Source organism: Bombina bombina, chromosome 9, assembly GCF_027579735.1.
Source record: "Bombina bombina isolate aBomBom1 chromosome 9, aBomBom1.pri, whole genome shotgun sequence".
NCBI classification, from domain to species: domain Eukaryota; kingdom Metazoa; phylum Chordata; class Amphibia; order Anura; family Bombinatoridae; genus Bombina; species Bombina bombina.
The window spans coordinates 284,390,100-284,408,364 of record NC_069507.1 but is presented as its reverse complement, the minus strand read 5'-3'; positions in this window follow the sequence as shown (position 1 = coordinate 284,408,364).

Below are 18,265 nucleotides of genomic sequence, written 5' to 3'. Positions count from 1 at the left end.
GTTGGACCCATACTCAGAAGCAGCTGGTTTTGCTCTCACAGGGTTAGATACCTGTTAGATTCCCTGTGGAAAAGGAATGGTGTGTGGGTTAAGCAGGAGTAAGAAGGCTGTATACACTCTGACCACGGGTAATGGTGACTTCTCTAACCTACCTCTGGTAGTGATGATGTCTAACCCCTGGTGATAATACTAGCATGCCTTCAGTTTTATACAATGAGCAGTGCTAATACCAGGGTAACGAACAGTGGTAGCCGCAGACTGCCAGCTAATGTGCTTGCCAACCCCAGGACCCCATACAATGAATTACAGATACCCATATATGATGTAGTGTGTGTGTCTATCTGTATCCATAACTATGTGTGTATATCTGTATGTATAAGTTTATGCTATGTAGTGTGTGTGTGTGTGTGTCTGCATGTATAAATGTAAGCTATGTAGTGTGTGTATGTGTATCTGCATGTGTAAGTGTATGCTATGTAGTGTGTGTATCTGCATGTATAAGTGTAAGCTATGTAGTGTGTGTATGTGTATCTGCATGTATAAGTGTGTATCTGCATGTATAAGTGTATGCTATGTAGTGTGTGTGTCTGCATGTATAAGTGTAAGCTATGTAGTGTGTGTGTATCTGCATGTATAAGTGTATACTATGTAGTGTCTGTGTATCTGCATGTATAAGTGTATGCTGCATGTATAAGTGTATGCTATGTAGTGTGTGTGTATCTGCATGTATAAGTGTAAGCTATGTAGTGTGTGTGTGTGTGTGTATCTGCATGTATAAGTGTGTATCTGCATGTATAAGTGTATGCTATGTAGTGTGTGTGTCTGCATGTATAAGTGTATACTATGTAGTGTCTGTGTATCTGCATGTATAAGTGTATGCTGCATGTATAAGTGTATGCTATGTAGTGTGTGTGTATCTGCATGTATAAGTGTAAGCTATGTAGTGTGTGTGTATCTGCATGTATAAGTGTATGCTATGTAGTGTGTGTGTATCTACATGTATAAGTGTAAACTATGTAGTGTGTGTGTATCTGCATGTATAAGTGTATGCTATGTAGTGTGTGTGTATCTGCATGTATAAGTGTATGCTATGTAGTGTGTGTGTGCATCTGCCTGTATAAGTGTATGCTATGTAGTGTGTGTGTATCTGCATGTATAAGTGTATGCTATGTAGTGTGTGTGTATCTGCATGTATAAGTGTATGCTATGTAGTGTGTGTGTATCTGCATGTATAAGTGTATACTATGTAGTGTGTGTGTATCTGCATGTGTAAGTGTATGCTATGTAGTGTGTGTGTATCTGTATGTATAAGTGTATGCTATGTAGTGTGTGTATGTGTATCTGCATGTGTAAGTGTATGCTATGTAGTGTGTGTGTATCTGTATGTGTAAGTGTATACTATGTAGTGTGTGTGTGCATCTGCCTGTATAAGTGTATGCTATGTAGTGTGTGTGTATCTGTATGTATAAGTGTATGCTATGTAGTGTGTGTATGTGTATCTGCATGTGTAAGTGTATGCTATGTAGTGTGTGTTTATCTGCATGTGTAAGTGTATACTATGTAGTGTGTGTGTGTGTATCTGCATGTATAAGTGTATGCTATGTAGTGTGTGTGTATCTGCATGTATAAGTGTATGCTATGTAGTGTGTGTGTATCTGCATGTATAAGTGTATGCTATGTAGTGTGTGTGTATCTGCATGTATAAGTGTATGCTATGTAGTATGTGTGTATCTGCATGTATAAGTGTATGCTATGTAGTGTGTGTGTATCTGCACGTATAAGTGTATGCTATGTAGTATGTGTGTGTATCTGCATATATAAGTGTATGCTATGTAGTGTGTGTGTATCTGTATGTATAAGTGTAAGCTATGTAGTGTGTGTGTGTATCTGCATGTATAAGTGTATGCTATGTAGTGTGTGTGTATCTGTATGTATAAGTGTATGCTATGTAGTGTGTATGTATCTGCATGTATAAGTGTATGCTATGTAGTGTGTGTGTATCTGCATGTATATTTGTATGCTATGTAGTTTGTGTGTGTGTATGTGCATGTGTAAGTGTATGCTATGTAGTGTGTGTGTATCTGTATGTGTAAGTGTATGCTATGTAGTGTGTGTGTGTCTGCATGTATAAGTGTATGCTATGTAGTGTGTGTGTATCTGTATGTATAAGTGTATGCTATGTAGTGTGTGTGTATCTGTATGTATAAGTGTATGCTATGTAGTGTGTGTGTATCTGCATGTATAAGTGTATGCTATGTAGTGTGTGTGTATCTGCATGTATAAGTGTATGCTATGTAGTGTGTGTGTGTGTATCTGCATGTGTAAGTGTATGCTATGTAGTGTGTGTGTCTGCATGTATAAGTGTATACTATGTAGTGTGTGTGTATCTGCATGCATAAGTGTATGCTATGTAGTGTGTGTGTATGTGCATGTGTAAGTGTATGCTATGTAGTGTGTGTGTGTATCTGTATGTATAAGTGTATGCTATGTAGTGTGTATGTATCTGCATGTATAAGTGTATGCTATGTAGTGTGTGTGTATCTGCATGTATAAGTGTATGATATGTAGTGTGTGTGTATCTGTATGTATAAGTGTATGATATGTAGTGTGTGTATCTGCATGTATAAGTGTATGCTATGTAGTGTGTGTGTATCTGCATGTGTAAGTGTATGCTATGTAGTGTGTGTGTATCTGTATGTGTAAGTGTATGCTATGTAGTGTGTGTGTGTCTGCATGTATAAGTGTATGCTATGTAGTGTGTGTGTCTCTGTATGTATAAGTGTATGATATGTAGTGTGTGTGTATCTGTATGTATAAGTGTATGATATGTAGTGTGTGTGTATCTGTATGTATAAGTGTATGATATGTAGTGTGTGTGTATCTGCATGTATAAGTGTATGCTATGTAGTGTGTGTGTATCTGCATGTGTAAGTGTATGCTATGTAGTGTGTGTGTGTCTGCATGTATAAGTGTAAGCTATGTAGTGTGTGTGTATCTGCATGTGTATATGTATGCTATGTAGTGTGTGTGTGTATCTGCATGTGTATATGTATGCTATGTAGTGTGTGTGTGTATCTGCATGTGTAAGTGTATGCTATGTAGTTTGTGTGTGTGTATCTGCATGTGTAAGTGTAAGCTATGTAGTGTGTGTGTGTCTGCATGTATAAGTATATGCTATGTAGTGTGTGTGTATCTGCATGTATAAGTGTATGCTATGTAGTGTGTGTGTATCTGCATGTGTAAGTGTATGCTATGTAGTGTGTGTGTATCTGCATGTATAAGTGTATACTATGTAGTGTGTGTGTATCTGCATGCATATTTGTATGCTATGTAGTGTGTGTGTATCTGCATGTGTAAGTGTATGCTATGTAGTGTGTGTGTGTCTGCATGTATAAGTATATGCTATGTAGTGTGTTTCTGTGTATTTGAGTGTGTGTGTATCTGTATGTATAAGTGTATGATATGTAGTGTGTGTGTATCTGAATGTATAAGTGTATGCTATGTAGTGTGTGTGTATCTGCATGTATAAGTGTATACTATGTAGTGTGTGTGTGTATCTGCATGTGTAAGTGTATGCTATGTAGTGTGTGTGTATCTGCATGCATATTTGTATGCTATGTAGTGTGTGTATCTGCATGTGTAAGTGTATGCTATGTAGTGTGTGTGTGTCTGCATGTGTAAGTGTATGCTATGTAGTGTGTGTGTATCTGCATGTGTAAGTGTATGCTATGTAGTTTGTGTGTGTGTATCTGCATGTGTAAGTGTAAGCTATGTAGTGTGTGTGTGTCTGCATGTATAAGTGTATGCTATGTAGTGTGTGTGTATCTGCATGTATAAGTGTATGCTATGTAGTGTGTGTGTATCTGCATGTATAAGTGTATGCTATGTAGTGTGTGTGTATCTGCATGTATAAGTGTATGCTATGTAGTGTGTGTGTATCTGCATGTGTAAGTGTATGCTATGTAGTGTGTGTGTGTCTGCATGTATAAGTATATGCTATGTAGTGTGTGTGTATCTGCATGTGTAAGTGTATGCTATGTAGTGTGTGTGTGTCTGCATGTATAAGTGTATGCTATGTAGTGTGTGTATGTATCTGCATGTATAAGTGTATGCTATGTAGTGTGTGTGTATGTGCATGTGTAAGTGTAAGCTATGTAGTGTGTGTGTGTCTGCATGTGTAAGTGTAAGCTATGTAGTGTGTGTGTCTGCATGTATAAGTGTATGCTATGTAGTGTGTGTATCTGCATGTATAAGTGTATGCTATGTAGTGTGTGTGTATGTGCATGTGTAAGTGTATGCTATGTAGTGTGTGTGTGTCTGCATGTATAAGTGTATGCTATGTAGTGTGTGTGTATGTGCATGTGTAAGTGTATGCTATGTAGTGTGTGTGTGTCTGCATGTATAAGTGTATGCTATGTAGTGTGTGTGTATCTGCATGTATAAGTGTATGCTATGTAGTGTGTGTGTATCTGCATGTATAAGTGTATGCTATGTAGTGTGTGTGTATCTGCATGTATAAGTGTATGCTATGTAGTGTGTGTATCTGCATGTATAAGTGTATGCTATGTAGTTTGTGTGTGTGTATCTGCATGTGTAAGTGTAAGCTATGTAGTGTGTGTGTATCTGCATGTATAAGTGTATGCTATGTAGTTTGTGTGTGTGTATCTGCATGTGTAAGTGTATGCTATGTAGTGTGTGTGTGTCTGCATGTATAAGTATATGCTATGTAGTGTGTGTGTATCTGCATGTGTAAGTGTATGCTATGTAGTGTGTGTGTGTCTGCATGTATAAGTGTATGCTATGTAGTGTGTGTATGTATCTGCATGTATAAGTGTATGCTATGTAGTGTGTGTGTATGTGCATGTGTAAGTGTAAGCTATGTAGTGTGTGTGTGTCTGCATGTGTAAGTGTAAGCTATGTAGTGTGTGTGTGTCTGCATGTATAAGTGTATGCTATGTAGTGTGTGTATCTGCATGTGTAAGTGTATGCTATGTAGTGTGTGTGTGTCTGCATGTATAAGTGTATGCTATGTAGTGTGTGTGTATCTGCATGTGTAAGTGTATGCTATGTAGTGTGTGTGTATCTGCATGTATAAGTGTATGCTATGTAGTGTGTGTGTATCTGCATGTATAAGTGTATGCTATGTAGTGTGTTTCTGTGTATTTGAGTGTGTGTTTATGTATAAGTGTATGCTATGTAGTTTCTGTGTGTGTATGTGCATGTATAAGTGTATGCTATGTAGTTTGTGTGTGTGTGTATCTGCATGTGTAAGTGTATGCTATGTAGTGTGTGTGTGTCTGCATGTATAAGTATATGCTATGTAGTTTGTGTGTGTGTATGTGCATGTATAAGTGTAAGCTATGTAGTGTGTGTATGTGTGTATCTGCCTGTATAAGTGTATGCTATGTAGTGTGTGTGTATCTGCATGTATATGTGTATACTATGTAGTGTGTGTGTGTATCTGCATGTATAAGTGTATGCTATGTAGTGTGTGTGTATCTGCATGTATAAGTGTATGCTATGTAGTGTGTGTGTATGTGCATGTATAAGTGTATGCTATGTAGTGTGTGTGTATCTGCATGTATAAGTGTAAGCTATGTAGTGTGTGTGTATCTGCATGTATAAGTGTAAGCTATGTAGTGTGTGTGTATCTGTATGTATAAGTGTATGATATGTAGTGTGTGTGTATCTGTATGTATAAGTGTATGATATGTAGTGTGTGTGTGTATCTGCATGTATAAGTGTATGCTATGTAGTGTGTTTCTGTGTATTTGAGTGTGTGTGCATGTGTAAGTGTATGCTATGTAGTGTGTGTGTATCTGCATGTATAAGTGTAAGCTATGTAGTGTGTGTGTATCTGCATGTATAAGTGTAAGCTATGTAGTGTGTGTGTATCTGTATGTATAAGTGTATGATATGTAGTGTGTGTGTATCTGTATGTATAAGTGTATGATATGTAGTGTGTGTGTATCTGCATGTATAAGTGTATGCTATGTAGTGTGTGTGTGTCTGCATGTGTAAGTGTATGATATGTAGTGTGTGTGTATCTGCATGTATAAGTGTAAGCTATGTAGTGTGTGTGTGTCTGCATGTATAAGTGTATGCTATGTAGTGTGTGTGTATGTGCATGTGTAAGTGTATGCTATGTAGTGTGTGTGTATGTGCATGTGTAAGTGTATGCTATGTAGTGTGTGTGTATCTGCATGTATAAGTGTAAGCTATGTAGTGTGTGTGTGTATCTGCATGTATAAGTGTATGCTATGTAGTGTGTGTGTATCTACATGTATAAGTGTAAGCTATGTAGTGTGTGTGTATCTGCATGTATAAGTGTATGCTATGTAGTGTGTGTGTATCTACATGTATAAGTGTATGCTATGTAGTGTGTGTGTCTCTGCATGTATAAGTGTATGCTATGTAGTGTGTGTGTCTCTGCATGTATAAGTGTATACTATGTAGTGTGTGTGTGTATCTGCATGTATAAGTATATACTATGTAGTGTGTGTATCTGCATGTGTAAGTGTATACTATGTAGTGTGTGTGTGTATCTGCATGTGTAAGTGTATACTATGTAGTGTGTGTGTATCTGCATGTGTAAGTGTATGCTATGTAGTGTGTGTGTATCTGCATGTATAAGTGTATGCTATGTAGTGTGTGTGTATCTGCATGTATAAGTGTATGCTATGTAGTGTGTGTGTATCTGCATGTATAAGTGTATGCTATGTAGTGTGTGTGTATATCTGCATGTGTAAGTGTATGCTATGTAGTGTGTGTGTGTCTGCATGTATAAGTGTATGCTATGTAGTGTGTGTGTATCTGCATGTATAAGTGTATGCTATGTAGTGTGTGCGTATCTGCATGTATAAGTGTATGCTATGTAGTGTGTGTGTATATCTGCATGTGTAAGTGTATACTATGTAGTGTGTGTGTATCTGCATGTATAAGTGTATGCTATGTAGTGTGTGTGTATCTGTATGTATAAGTGTATGCTATGTAGTGTGTGTGTATCTGCATGTGTAAGTGTATGCTATGTAGTGTGTGTGTATCTGCATGTATAAGTGTATGCTATGTAGTGTGTGTGTATCTGTATGTATAAGTGTATGCTATGTAGTGTGTGTGTATCTGCATGTATAAGTGTATGCTATGTAGTGTGTGTGTATCTGTATGTATAAGTGTATACTATGTAGTGTGTGTGTATCTGCATGTATAAGTGTATGCTATGTAGTGTGTGTGTATCTGCATGTATAAGTGTATACTATGTAGTGTGTGTGTATCTGCATGTGTAAGTGTATGCTATGTAGTGTGTGTGTATCTGCATGTATAAGTGTATGCTATGTAGTGTGTGTGTATCTGCATGTATAAGTGTATGCTATGTAGTGTGTGTGTATCTGCATGTATAAGTGTATGCTATGTAGTGTGTGTGTATATCTGCATGTGTAAGTGTATGCTATGTAGTGTGTGTGTGTCTGCATGTATAAGTGTATGCTATGTAGTGTGTGTGTATCTGCATGTATAAGTGTATGCTATGTAGTGTGTGTGTATCTGCATGTATAAGTGTATGCTATGTAGTGTGTGTGTATATCTGCATGTGTAAGTGTATACTATGTAGTTTGTGTGTATCTGCATGTATAAGTGTATGCTATGTAGTGTGTGTGTATCTGCATGTGTAAGTGTATGCTATGTAGTGTGTGTGTATCTGTATGTATAAGTGTATGCTATGTAGTGTGTGTGTGTGTATCTGCATGTATAAGTGTATGCTATGTAGTGTGTGTGTATCTGCATGTATAAGTGTATGCTATGTAGTGTGTGTGTATCTGCATGTGTAAGTGTATGCTATGTAGTGTGTGTGTATCTGCATGTATAAGTGTATGCTATGTAGTGTGTGTGTGTGCATGTGTAAGTGTATGCTATGTAGTGTGTGTGTGTCTGCATGTATAAGTGTATGCTATGTAGTGTGTGTGTATCTGTATGTATAAGTGTATGCTATGTAGTGTGTGTGTATCTGCATGTGTAAGTGTATGCTATGTAGTGTGTGTGTGTGAATCTGCATGTATATGTGTATGCTATGTAGTGTGTGTATCTGCATGTATATGTGTATACTATGTAGTGTGTGTGTATCTGCATGTATATGTGTATGCTATGTAGTGTGTGTGTATATGCATGTGTAAGTGTAAGCTCTGTAGTGTGTGTGTATCTGCATGTATAAGTGTATACTATGTAGTGTGTGTGTATCTGCATGTATAAGTGTTTGCTGTGTAGTGTGTGTGTGTGTGTATCTGCATGTATAAATGTATGCTGTGCAGTGTGTGTGTATCTGCATGTATAAGTGTATGCTATGTAGTGTGTGTATATCTGCATGTATAAGTGTATACTATGTAGTGTGTGTGTATAAGTGTATACTATGTAGTGTGTGTGTGTATCTGCATGTATAAGTGTATACTATGTAGTGTGTGTGTATAAGTGTATACTATGTAGTGTGTGTGTGTATCTGTATGTATAAGTGTATGATATGTAGTGTGCTACTGTGCATTTTTGCTGACTTTAAAGGCCAGAATTTAGAATATTAATGGGGAATGCAGAGAGCAGTTTTGAAGAATTTATTAATAAAAGTCCAATTAAGATAACAATATTTAGCACTGCGTCGCATCGCTTCTGAAGTTCAAATATTTCATCTCTGAGCGCTTAGCTACGCGACCTGACGCAGCAGAGTGCTCAGAGATGAAAAGGCAGGACACACTGAGCGCGCACAGCTGCATCTACACGCTGCGCGTCGCTCCGCTTGCAGTGTGTCACAGCCTTAATTAAATACAGCGCTCACATAGCCATACCAGGGGTTTGAGCTTGTGTTTGATTTGCTGCCTGTGTATTAAATCTATGACTTTATTTAGAATTGTATTTATATTACTTTGGTCTTATGATTTTTAAAGCCCCACCCACCACATTTCAAATTTTATGCCGGGGGGGGGGGGGGTGTCCCTCTTGAATTTTGAAATGTTGGGAGGTATGGGGTCTTAATCTGAAATATTTCTCCAGTCGTATTGGATCTAAAACTCGTCTCCTTGTGTCCAATATGGTCACATGTCTGGCATCTACTCTTAGCACATTTGTAGAACCCTTGTTAAGTTTAAAAAAACCAGAAGACTGCTGACGTTGTCCCTTAATCTCAGGCCTTTCATTTGATGTCACAACCTTACTGGGGGCTAAACAACTTCTTAAAGATACATAACGGTTTATTCCCTGCAATTTCTTTAAGAATTGGATCATTCTTTAGAATGGGCCAGTGTTTTTCTATAGCCAGGGCGATATCTCTATAATTGCTATTAAATTGAGTTATACATTTTGGTACATCCTCAGATTTATTTACTCTAGATGACTTAGCTCTGAGCAATTCATCCCTATTTTTAGAGACGCCTTACTCACGCCCTGTGAGATCATTTTATGATTATACCCTTTCTCTTTGAATCTGTTGGATAGAACTTCAGCTTCTTTAACAAAATCACTTTCTCTCATTCTATAGAACTGGCTGTATGGTAAATTGCTCAGCCATCTCGGGTGGTGATTGCTTCTTTTGTCTATAGCTGTGGCAATCAACCTCCTTAAAGAAGGTTTTAGAATAAATACTTCCATCATTATCCCACCCCAGAGTGACATCCAAAAAATCCACACTGTCACTTCTGATATTATGAGAAAAAGTCATTCCATAATCATTATTATTCAGATATCCTACAAAACTCTCAGCCTTTTGGTATAAGAATCAGATCATCTATAGACGGCAGTGAGAGAGTTAACTACTTTACATTAAGTTATTTGTTAATAAAATGTGTCAGGATTTGTTCAACCAAATTAGCTAAATCTATGAATCACTGCTGTCTCTTGTTACTAACCTTCGCTCAGTACTGTACTCACTGCTGTCTCTTGTCACTAACCTGCGCTCAGTACTGTACTTACTGCTGTCTCTTGTCACTAACCTGCGCTCAGTACTGTACTTACTGCTGTCTCTTGTTACTAACCTGCGCTCACTACTGTACTTACTGCTGTCTCTTGTTACTAACCTGCGCTCAGTACTGTACTTACTGCTGTCTCTTGTTACTAACCTGCGCTCACTACTGTACTTACTGCTGTCTCTTGTTACTAACCTGCGCTCACTACTGTACTTACTGCTGTCTCTTGTTACTAACCTGCGCTCACTACTGTACTTACTGCTGTCTCTTGTTACTAACCTGCGCTCACTACTGTACTTACTGCTGTCTCTTGTTACTAACCTGCGCTCAGTACTGTACTTACTGCTGTCTCTTGTTACTAACCTGCGCTCACTACTGTACTTACTGCTGTCTCTTGTTACTAACCTGCGCTCAGTACTGTACTTACTGCTGTCTCTTGTTACTAACCTGCGCTCACTACTGTACTTACTGCTGTCTCTTGTTACTAACCTGCGCTCACTACTGTACTTACTGCTGTCTCTTGTTACTAACCTGCGCTCACTACTGTACTTACTGCTGTCTCTTGTTACTAACCTGCGCTCACTACTGTACTTACTGCTGTCTCTTGTTACTAACCTGCGCTCAGTACTGTACTTACTGCTGTCTCTTGTTACTAACCTGCGCTCACTACTGTACTTACTGCTGTCTTGTTACTAACCTGCGCTCACTACTGTACTTACTGCTGTCTCTTGTTACTAACCTGCGCTCACTACTGTACTTACTGCTGTCTTGTTACTAACCTGTGCTCACTACTGTACTTACTGCTGTCTCTTGTTACTAACCTGCGCTCACTTCTGTACTTACTGCTGTCTCTTGTTACTAACCTGCGCTCAGTACTGTACTTACTGCTGTCTCTTGTTACTAACCTGCGCTCACTACTGTACTTACTGCTGTCTCTTGTTACTAACCTGCGCTCACTACTGTACTTACTGCTGTCTCTTGTTACTAACCTGCGCTCACTACTGTACTTACTGCTGTCTCTTGTTACTAACCTGCGCTCACTACTGTACTTACTGCTGTCTCTTGTTACTAACCTGCGCTCAGTACTGTACTTACTGCTGTCTCTTGTTACTAACCTGCGCTCACTACTGTACTTACTGCTGTCTCTTGTTACTAACCTGCGCTCAGTACTGTACTTACTGCTGTCTTGTCACTAACCTGCGCTCAGTACTGTACTCACTGCTGTCTTGTCACTAACCTGCGCTCAGTACTGTACTCACTGCTGTCTCTTGTTACTAACCTGCGCTCAGTACTGTACTCACTGCTGTCTCTTGTTACTAACCTGCGCTCAGTACTGTACTCACTGCTGTCTCTTGTTACTAACCTGCGCTCAGTACTGTACTCACTGCTGTCTCTTGTTACTAACCTGCGCTCAGTACTGTACTCACTGCTGTCTCTTGTTACTAACCTGCGCTCAGTACTGTACTCACTGCTGTCTCTTGTTACTAACCTGCGCTCAGTACTGTACTCACTGCTGTCTCTTGTTACTAACCTGCGCTCAGTACTGTACTCACTGCTGTCTCTTGTTACTAACCTGCGCTCAGTACTGTACTCACTGCTGTCTCTTGTTACTAACCTGCGCTCAGTACTGTACTTACTGCTGTCTCTTGTTACTAACCTGCGCTCAGTACTGTACTTACTGCTGTCTCTTGTCACTAACCAGCGCTCAGTACTGTACTCACTGCTGTCTCTTGTCACTAACCAGCGCTCAGTACTGTACTCACTGCTGTCTCTTGTCACTAACCTGCGCTCAGTACTGTACTTACTGCTGTCTCTTGTTACTAACCTGCGCTCAGTACTGTACTTACTGCTGTCTCTTGTTACTAACCTGCGCTCAGTACTGTACTTACTGCTGTCTCTTGTTACTAACCTGCGCTCAGTACTGTACTCACTGCTGTCTCTTGTTACTAACCTGCGCTCAGTACTGTACTTACTGCTGTCTCTTGTCACTAACCTGCGCTCAGTACTGTACTTACTGCTGTCTCTTGTCACTAACCTGCGCTCAGTACTGTACTTACTGCTGTCTCTTGTCACTAACCTGCGCTCAGTACTGTACTTACTGCTGTCTCTTGTTACTAACCTGCGCTCAGTACTGTACTTACTGCTGTCTCTTGTCACTAACCTGCGCTCAGTACTGTACTTACTGCTGTCTCTTGTTACTAACCTGCGCTCAGTACTGTACTTACTGCTGTCTCTTGTTACTAACCTGCGCTCAGTACTGTACTCACTGCTGTCTCTTGTTACTAACCTGCGCTCAGTACTCTACTCACTGCTGTCTCTTGTTACTAACCTGCGCTCAGTACTCTACTCACTGCTGTCTCTTGTTACTAACCTGCGCTCAGTACTCTACTCACTGCTGTCTCTTGTTACTAACCTGCGCTCAGTACTGTACTTACTGCTGTCTCTTGTCACTAACCTGCGCTCAGTACTGTACTTACTGCTGTCTCTTGTCACTAACCTGCGCTCAGTACTGTACTTACTGCTGTCTCTTGTCACTAACCTGCGCTCAGTACTGTACTCACTGCTGTCTCTTGTTACTAACCTGCGCTCAGTACTGTACTCACTGCTGTCTCTTGTTACTAACCTGCGCTCAGTACTGTACTCACTGCTGTCTCTTGTTACTAACCTGCGCTCAGTACTGTACTTACTGCTGTCTCTTGTCACTAACCTGCGCTCAGTACTGTACTTACTGCTGTCTCTTGTCACTAACCTGCGCTCAGTACTGTACTTACTGCTGTCTCTTGTCACTAACCTGCGCTCAGTACTGTACTCACTGCTGTCTCTTGTTACTAACCTGCGCTCAGTACTGTACTCACTGCTGTCTCTTGTTACTAACCTGCGCTCAGTACTGTACTCACTGCTGTCTCTTGTTACTAACCTGCGCTCAGTACTGTACTTACTGCTGTCTTGTTACTAACCAGCGCTCAGTACTGTACTTACAGCTGTCTCTTGTCACTAACCTGCGCTCAGTACTGTACTTACTGCTGTCTCTTGTTACTAACCTGTGCTCAGTACTGTACTTACTGCTGTCTCTTGTCACTAACCTGCGCTCAGTACTGTACTCACTGCTGTCTCTTGTTACTAACCTGCGCTCAGTACTGTACTCACTGCTGTCTCTTGTTACTAACCTGCGCTCAGTACTGTACTTACTGCTGTCTCTTGTCACTAACCTGCGCTCAGTACTGTACTTACTGCTGTCTCTTGTCACTAACCTGCACTCAATACTGTACTTACTGCTGTCTCTTGTCACTAACCTGCGCTCACTACTGTACTTACTGCTGTCTCTTGTCACTAACCTGCGCTCAGTACTGTACTCACTGCTGTCTCTTGTCACTAACCAGCGCTCAGTACTGTACTCACTGCTGTCTCTTGTTACTAACCTGCGCTCAGTACTGTACTTACTGCTGTCTCTTGTTACTAACCTGCGCTCAGTACTGTACTTACTGCTGTCTCTTGTTACTAACCTGCGCTCAGTACTGTACTCACTGCTGTCTCTTGTTACTAACCTGCGCTCAGTACTGTACTTACTGCTGTCTCTTGTCACTAACCTGCGCTCAGTACTGTACCATGTGACAGAAGCGCTGCACACTCACAGATCAGTGATATTGTTGTCTTGTACCATGTGACAGAAGCGCTGCACTCTCACAGATCAGTGATATTGTTGTCTTGTACCATGTGACAGAAGCGCTGCACTCTCACAGATCAGTGATATTGTTGTCTTGTACCATGCGACAGAAGCGCTGCACTCTCACAGATCAGTGATATTGTTGTCTTGTACCATGCGACAGAAGCGCTGCACTCTCACAGATCAGTGATATTGTTGTCTTGTACCATGTGACAGAAGCGCTGCACACGCACAGATCAGTGATATTGTTGTCTTGTACCATGTGACAGAAGCGCTGCACACAGATCAGTGATATTGTTGTTGTAGCAGAGAGGCAGTAGGATCTGTAATATATTTTGGGTAAGCAGAGACAAGCAAGTAACTACTCTTGTTATCTGTAGCAGAGAGGCAGTAGGATCTGTAATATCTTTTGGGTAAGCAGAGACAAGCAAGTAACTACTCTTGGTAATTGTAGCGGAGAGGCAGTAGGATCTGTAATATCTTTTGGGTAGGCAGAGACAAGCAAGTAACTACTCTTGTTATCTGTAGCAGAGAGGCAGTAGGATCTGTAATATCTTTTGGGTAAGCAGAGACAAGCAAGTAACTACTCTTGGTAATTGTAGCGGAGAGGCAGTAGGATCTGTAATATCTTTTGGGTAAGCAGAGACAAGCAAGTAACTACTCTTGGTAATTGTAGCAGAGAGGCAGAAGGATCTGTAATATCTTTTGGGTAAGCAGAGACAAGCAAGTAACTACTCTTGGTAATTGTAGCGGAGAGGCAGTAGGATCTGTAATATCTTTTGGGTAGGCAGAGACAAGCAAGTAACTACTCTTGTTATCTGTAGCAGAGAGGCAGTAGGATCTGTAATATCTTTTGGGTAAGCAGAGACAAGCAAGTAACTACTCTTGGTAATTGTAGCGGAGAGGCAGTAGGATCTGTAATATCTTTTGGGTAAGCAGAGACAAGCAAGTAACTACTCTTGGTAATTGTAGCAGAGAGGCAGTAGGATCTGTAATACCTTTTGGGTAGGCAGAGACAAACAAGTAACTACTCTTGGTAATTGTAGCAGAGAGGCAGTAGGATCTGTAATATCTTTTGGGTAGGCAGAGACAAGCAAGTAACTACTCTTGGTAATTGTAGCAGAGAGGCAGTAGGATCTGTAATATCTTTTGGGTAGGCAGAGACAAACAAGTAACTACTCTTGGTAATTGTAGCAGAGAGGCAGTAGGATCTGTAATATCTTTTGGGTAGGCAGAAACAAGCAAGTAACTACTCTTGGTAATTGTAGCGGAGAGGCAGTAGGATCTGTAATATCTTTTGGGTAAGCAGAGACAAGCAAGTAACTACTCTTGGTAATTGTAGCAGAGAGGCAGTAGGATCTGTAATATCTTTTGGGTAAGCAGAGACAAGCAAGTAACTACTCTTGGTATCTGTAGCAGAGAGGCAGTAGGATCTGTAATATCTTTTGGGTAGGCAGAGACAAGCAAGTAACTACTCTTGGTCATTGTAATAATAACCCCTTTCCACCAAGAACTAAATGACACATAGCTTGGGAGTCAACAACAACTTATTCAACAACTGGAAAAACAAACACTTTTTAAAAACAGTCTCCCCTACAAGGGGTTTCCCAACTGAAACAGCAGGGAGTTTAAACAGTAACATACAGTTTAACATACATTTTAACCATTAGCCTAAATAACAATTCCTGCATAGTTCATAAGTGGAGAGTTTTGCCACAATGCTCCCCCAGAACCAAACCGGCATACCCAGTCTAATCCCAACGGATTGGCTTGGGGAGGTCCGGAGGAGTGTTCACAGATCAAGGTTCAAGTTCAGTTTGTCTGGACAACCCGTCGGCGTTGCCGTTTTGCTTCCCAAGTCGGTAATTGATTGTTAAGTCAAACGGCTGCAGCGCCAGACTCCAGCTCAACAGCCGGGCATTGTCTCCGGATACCCTGTTCAGCCACACCAACGGGTTGTGATCAGTGAGCAGGGAAAATTGTTGTCCATATAGATATGGCTGAAGTTTCTTGAGGGCCCACACCACGGCCAGGCATTCCTTTTCGATGGCGGCGTAGCTAACTTCTCGGGGTAACAGTTTCCTGCTTAGGTAGGCCACAGGATGCTCGCCGCCATCAGCCCCGACTTGGCTCAACACGGCTCCCAATCCAAACATAGAAGCGTCTGTATGGACGAGAAAGCGTTTAGTTGGATCCGGGGCAGCAAGGATAGGGGCATTTACGAGAGCGTTTTTCAGTTCTTGGAATGCTTGTTCACACTCTGGGCTCCAGGTAACAATCTTAGGAAGGTTTTTACGGGTGAGGTTGGTGAGGGGTTTGGCTAGGGTACTATAATTAGGTACGAACTTCCTATAATAGCCTGCGGTACCTAGAAAGGCTAGCACTTGGGTCTTGGTACGGGGAGTGGGCTACTTGGCTACGGCCTCTACCTTGGCCGGTTCGGGCTTCTGCTGCCCGCTACTTACTCGGTGCCCTAGGTACTGGACCTCCGCCATCCCTATATGACATTTGCTAGGCTTAAGGGTTAATCCTGCCTCCCTAATGCGATCTAGGATCGCCCCTATATGGTTCAAATGCTCGTTCCAGGAGCTGCTAAATATAGCTATGTCGTCTAAATAGGCGCATGCGTACTCTTGGGACCCATCCAGTAGCTGATCTACCATTTGCTGGAAAGTAGCCGGAGCGTTCTTCATCCCGAATGGCATGACCTTGAATTGGTACAGGCCAAATGGGGTGACGAACGCTGATTTGGGAATGGCATCCTCGGCTAGTGGGATCTGCCAGTACCCCTTACACAGATCTATGGTGGTGAGGTACTGGCCTCGAGCCATTTTATCCAGGAGCTCATCTATCCAGGGCATAGGGTAGGCGTCAGACGGTTTTATCATTAAGTTTCCGGTAGTCTACGCAGAAGCGGGTCGTGCCGTCCTGCTTCGGCACTAGAACTACCGGCGAGGCCCAGGGGCTGTCCGAGTGCTCAATCACTCCTAACTGTAGCATCTCGTCAATCTCCTTCCGCATATGTTCTCTCACCGATTCTGGTATGCATTAAGGAGGTTGACGCATGGGGAGGTGACCTGGGGTTTCTACCCTATGGGTGGCCAGTCTGGTATATCCAAGCACGTTGGAGAACGTGTCTCTCTTTTCCTGCAGTAGCTCTGCTATTTGAGCTCGTTCCCGAGGACTTAACCGCTCACCCAATTGTACCTCTCCCAGACCTTCGTTCCGGTTCTTCATTCCTAGGAGGTCGGGAAGAGGTAAACTGTCTGCATCGTCCGCGGCAGGGGCGCAAATAGCATTCACCTCCTCTGTGCGTTCATGGTATGGCTTCAACATATTTACATGGAGCATGAGCCTACCGCCTGCTCCAGTACATGGGCCGATCACATAGGTGGTGTCACAGATTTGTTCCACCACCTTGTATGGGCCCTGCCAGGAGGCCTGCAGTTTATAATTTTTGACCGGTTTTAAGATTAGCACCTTCTGCCCAGTCTGAAAACTGCGGTCCCTGGCGCCCCTATCATACCAACAGCGCTGACGGGTTTGAGCCGCCTGAAGGTTGGAGCGGACGGTCCGAGTCAGGGCCTCCAGGCGCTCCCTAAACTCCAGCACGTATGGTACGATAGGAGTACCGTCACTAGTGACTTCCCCCTCCCAATGCTCTCGGATTAAGTCTAGGGGACCCCGTACCCTCCTTCCGAATAATAATTAAAAGGGAGAGAACCCCCTCTCCCGTGGACTCCTGAGGTACCTCCCGGTAGGCGAAAAGCAAATGGGGTAGAAACCGCTCCCAGTTCTTCTGGGTATCTATGAACGTGCGGAGCATCTGTTTCAGTGTTCCATTAAACCGTTCACAGAGCCCATTAGACTGGGGGTGATAAGCGGAATTTACAATGGGTTTCACCCCACATGCTCTCCACAACTGGTGGGTAATCTCAGCCGTAAACTGGGTGCCCTGGTCCAAAATAATCTCCTGGGGAAATCCAATGTGGGAGAAGATTTTGATGAGGGCATCCGCCACGGTCTCGGCATGAATATTAGCCAGAGCCACCGCTTTGGGATATCGGGTGGCATAATCCATGACTGTGAGGATATACCTTTTCCCCGAGGGGCTAGGCTTGGCTAGGGGCCAATGAGGTCCACCGCCACTCGACTAAAAGGCTCCTCTATTATGGGGAGGGAGTGTAGCTTTGCCTTATATCGGTCTCCTCTTTTCCCTACTCGTTGGCAGGTGTCACACGTCTGGCAATACTGCCTAATATCTTTGGTGATCCCTGGCCAAAAGAAATTCTGGGTTAGGCGGTGCTTCGTCCGACTAACTCCTAGGTGGCCTGACAGCGGAATATCGTGGGCAACCCGTAGCAGTTCTCGTCTATACCTCTGAGGTACTATTAACTGCTGAATGGACAGGGGAATAGATCCGGCCACTATCTTCTCAGTATACCTGTACAGTAACCCCTTGTTCCAACCATACCTCTCTCCTTCCAACCCCGCCTGATTCTGGTTTACCTTATCCCTATATACTTGCAATGAGGGGTCAGTGACCACTTCGCTACCAAACTCTAGTGGAGGGGCCCAAGAGACATTAGGGGGGTGATTGCTTACCTGAGCCTCAGAGTGATCAGTCAGTGTGTTGGTGCGGGCCTGTTGTCGGGTAACCACG